The sequence below is a fragment of the Nelumbo nucifera genome, chromosome 7, assembly GCF_055504915.1.
Source record: "Nelumbo nucifera cultivar China Antique chromosome 7, China Antique-T2T, whole genome shotgun sequence".
Lineage (NCBI taxonomy): Eukaryota > Viridiplantae > Streptophyta > Magnoliopsida > Proteales > Nelumbonaceae > Nelumbo > Nelumbo nucifera.
In genome coordinates, this window is record NC_142655.1 from 35918794 (window position 1) to 35923681 (window position 4888).

Here is a 4888-nt window from a genome sequence, read left to right on the forward strand (position 1 = left end):
GATATTTGGGTCCTTTTACTTTTTTGCATGTATATGATTAATAGATATGCCATTTTCCCTTTAAAAGAGGGAAAAATTGCAAACTTTCCAAATTGTCACTGCATATCTATAATGTAATGGAGTTTCCCCTACTACACACCTTTGTTAAATGTTAAATAGAGTCTCCTCTATTATTTGCAATAAGACAAATTATCCAATTTATACTTTCAATTTACTGCAATTCTTCCACCACTGCAGGGAGTAGACGAGTTGCATATACATATTTCAAATTTTTAAAAATGGGTATACAACTTTAACAAACCACCCAATTTTACATAAGAGTATAAGAGCTATCAGAGGGTGAATATGCATCCACCAATGCATTAAATTGTGATAGGAGTTACTTTAAAAAATAAAGTAAGGCAGAAAAGTTGCCATTTCACCAAAGTTGAATATCAAAGAGGAAAAAAAACACAATAAAGAAATGATCTTCCATTTTGTTCCCATTCAAGATACTCTAATCTTAATCATTCACAAGTTTCTACTTCCTTAGAAAGGAAATAATACCTCTTCTACAACACCTCTATGGAGTTACTAACAGTTTTAGAGTTCCCTACTTATCTTATTTGGATTCAAGCCTCTTCTATATGGTGATATAGTAAGAAGTAACCACTAGTTGTGCAGGGCTTCTTTCAAAGACCATAAGAAACAGAAAAGCAATGCTTTCAAGAAGCATCAAAATATTTGAGAACTTCCACCCAGAAAGAAATCCACAAACATAAACAGCATAATGGCACAGTCAGAAGTAATTCTTTCCTCGTAGTATAAATTTTAATGATCTTTCTATTAATGACAACTGAGAAAATGAGAAAAGAAGAATCCATGTTATTAAATGATATATTCTGATTATCTGATATCCAGGAAATCGAATAAAGGGTATTAGAATAAATGTAAGTTATTAAATAGAGAACACCATGAAAACATAATTGCTTCTCCAATTTGATGAAGCATCTGGCATTCTCCAGCAGAATATTAAGATCCAAAATAAACATGGCAATGAGCTTTAGCAACTCATCACTGCACAGTTACACACGAAAGCACCTGATCGCTCCCTGACGGAAAGCACCTTCCACTCTGTTTCTCCATTGTTGCCATCCTCAGGACACCAATAGTGGAGCACAACATATCCACACCCTAGTTGTCCACCTACCACCAATAACTTGTCACCGCATCCCCTGAATGCTAAACCCCAGCCATTATTAGAATCAGCCCTGAGAGGCAACCTTCCCACAACACTCCATGTATTATTCATCTTGTTATATTTCTTGACCTCATTTGTTGTTTGATCAGCAGCATAGAGTTGATTATTGACAACAGCAACCAGAGGAGGACACTGCAAAGGTCTTTTGGGACAAGGGTACATGTCATTTATCCTCCTCCATGTCCTTGTCTCAATATTATACTCTTCACCACAAGTTAAGGACTCGGAGCCCGACACTCCCCCAATGACATAGAACTTTCCATCCATAAAGAAGCCTGAACACATTTTACGTGGTAAGTTCATATCAGGCAAGTTTTTCCAAACACCCAGCTCAGAATTATAAAACTCAGCAGACTTCAAAGCATTTCCATCCTTATCACTTCCCCCTGCAATAATAGCAATTTCTCCATGGCTGCTGGAACCAAACAAACAGCGAGATAGGTTCATCAGGGGACATCTAGACCATTCATGTGTAATCAAGCTATACTTCCAAATTGCAAATCCTGTTAACTCTTGACCAAAGACAAGTAGCTGAGTTCCCACAGCAAGAGATTCCTTATCTGCAGAACTAAAGCAAACGTCACATGGCAATGCAGGTAACCTCATCCATTTGCATCTTACAGGATCAAAAGCTTCCCATGGCATGCTAATGCATGCCAGATATACCCAATGCTCTATGACACCCAAATGCCTCCTCAGTTTGTACAGATATCCACTAGAAACCAATGACTTAAATTTTCTATTCACACATGCAAGTGATGGGTAATCAGCCCTGCTGGTCCAAGCAAGAATATCTAGTACCATATCATCATTAAGGCCAGGTAAGAAACTGTCATCAGAAGCTCGGCCCGTTTTATCACCTGAGTGTTCTGTAACTGTGTGTTTCATTTTCTTTAACTTTATAGGATCCAAACTAGGCATGTCAGTTCCCTTGTCAAGTATGTCATCACTGGTCAGGTTTTTATTTCTTGCCAATAACATGCAACCTAGTAAATACCAATTTATCTGGAAAGATTCAGAGCCACAATTGAAAGAAGTACGGAGCTGTGGAATAACACATCCTTGTGCACCAACCATAGCTGGTAAATCTGGAATATCTTTATTTCTCTTCACTTCGTCCTTATTTCTCTTCAGTTCATCAAAGAAATACCTAAAAACCATCTGAGATAGTTTGCAATATCAAACACTGGCCAAAAAAATGGAAGAAGAGAAGGAAACAAAACAAAGTCAAAAAGAACTAGAAAATCTGTAACAGAAGCAACAAATTGTACAGGAAACAACTACTAATTTATGGGTTTGTTAAGCCACATATTTATTTCAAGAACTAGAAAATCGGTAACAGAAGCAACAAATTGTACAGGAAACAACTACTAATTTATGGGTTTGTTGAGCCACATATTTATTTCTACAAATATCCAATGAATCTGGCAGTATCCAATAATGGAAACAAATAGAATATGTTTGAATTGTCCAATCTATCCAGATTATAACTTTTGGCATCTTAATTTGACGTCTGTCACAAAAGCAAAGTGAACGAAGGAAATGCCAAACATTTATTACATCGAATATCAACTAAATCTATACGTGGCAATAACAGAAAAAACAGGTCCGTACTGCTAAATGTTAATTGGACCAAAACCTTGACATTTTAATTCAAAATTATGTCGTGACACAAAACAGAATCAACCAAGAAGATCAACTACCAGGGTAAAAGGGATCTTAATTCATTGGATAGAACAAATGTGCAGTAAAAAAACAGACCAACATAAAAGAAAAAAAAAAAAAAGACAAATCCATAAATCAATAGGCCAAAAATATTGTCTACAACATTAATCCTCTGTTCTATATTGGGTAAGATGAACTTCAACCCATAATCATGATGGTTTTGGCCAGTAAACTGGCGTAATGAACTATGAACTCAAGGCAAGATGCAAGAAGTACATCAACTAAAAGCTTATGTTTTCTCGAAACACTGCTTGAACCATCTAGCAAAGTAAGAATATTAGGAGAGGTAGACTATCAAGAAGGCTGAGTGATTCTGAATCATATTTACAATTACAAGTGTGCTGGGGAAGGGGGAGAAAAAGTGATAAAAGAACTGAAAAAGAAACAGAATTAACTACATATATATAATAAAACTTCTTACAAAAAAGCAAAACATCATCACTTCATCATGCTTGTATGCTGGAGCCTTTTTACCGTTGCAGCAGAAATCGGTACTCAACCGCAATTAATGGAAACCAAACATCGAACTGAAAGAGAGGAAGTATCTAATTGTATATATAGATTAAATTTTTTCAATTTTTTATCAAAACCAGTAGGTGCATTTTCCATACAGATTCTATAAGTAAGACCAAGTAAGGTTATACCTGAAGAAATCGAATCAAGCAGATAAATATTAAATGTCAGATCTATCGGCTGTAGAATCTCATAATCAGGACATTGTCGTGCTTCCTTGACTCAGAATCCAGAAACCTAGCTTTCGCCATTAGATCATAGAGATGTTAAGCTCTCAGTAAAATCAAAAAAGAGCTTCACTTCACTGTCGCATTCCGCTAAACCAAAGAAGATTATCCGAATAGGTCTCCACATTTGAAGATGACATTCTGAACGAATCTTCACCTTTTCTGGTGGAAATCTCTCCGTCGTCAGGCCAAAATTCTCTAACAACCCGCCAGAAACCACAGATTCAGGCTGCCGGACAACTGAAGTATCGGTTAAAACCGATAAACAACCAAAACCAAATGACAATTCTTTTCAGAAGAACCAGTCTATTAACTCCCAAAAAATAAAACAAATCAAATAAACTCAAATCAAAACTCTGCAATCACAAACAACTTCCGCCAATTAAGTCAACAAGAAATCACAAGATCACCACCGGAAAAAAATCAAACCAATAAAAAAGTTTTGGCTTTCTCGTCGTAACCTTCACCTTGGATACCGATCGCGGGAAACAATCAAAAAACCAAACGGTCAAGAACTTAACTCGACAATCGCCGGAATCTCACCGAGTTCCACTGGAAATCGGCAGAGAAACCATCCCTCAAGGCATTGTCGTCGCAGATTTACTCAGATAGAAACCTTCTTACGCTCAGATCAGAGAGAGCGAGAGAGAGAGAGAGAGAGAGAGCGAGAGAGCGAGAGAGCGAGAGAGCTTCCACTTCTCTTCCACATTACTCATTTCTCACTCCCGAAATTCTCTCTCCCTTTTATAGCCAACCTCGGAATATTTCGTTCTCTTCGACGAAACTTAAGACACACCCAGTTCCTACATGCTCACTCCTCCACTGTTGGATTAAAATCTATTTTGTCAAAGATATCAAGTCCTCCAATCAAACGGATAATATCAGTGGTCTACAGACTGCCCATATGTAACCCAAAATAGAGGATTCTAATCCAACTGTTACTACAGCAGTCTACATCTTTGACTATAGACCACTTGAATCCGGTCTACGATGTTACGGCGCGGTCAATCAGTAAAACGGATAAAAATAACTTTTTTTTGTCCAAAAAAGGAAAAGAAACGGTCTCCAGTCTCTACAAACTCTCCTTTTCTGTAAAACCTCTATATGGTTTTGTTCTCTCTCTCCTCTGGCCGTAACGCAGTTTCCATCTGTCGCTCCGGATAAGAAGCTCGCTAGTCCTTTA

At 37.3% G+C, this 4888-nt stretch overlaps 1 pseudogene across 2 annotated transcripts; it reads right to left on the minus strand.

Moving 5' to 3' along the window:
* Positions 1-844: 844 nt before the first annotated feature.
* On the minus strand, positions 845-4424 carry LOC104598341 (F-box/kelch-repeat protein At5g60570 pseudogene; annotated as a pseudogene). Of its 2 annotated transcripts, XR_016078650.1 has the most exons (3): positions 4173-4419; positions 3610-3945; positions 845-2401 (listed from the first exon to the last, which is right to left on the minus strand). The product of XR_016078650.1 is annotated as an F-box/kelch-repeat protein At5g60570 pseudogene, transcript variant X2 (transcript). The 2 variants fall into 2 exon arrangements; XR_016078649.1 differs by having other exon boundaries at positions 3610-4424.
* Positions 4425-4888: the final 464 nt, after the last annotated feature.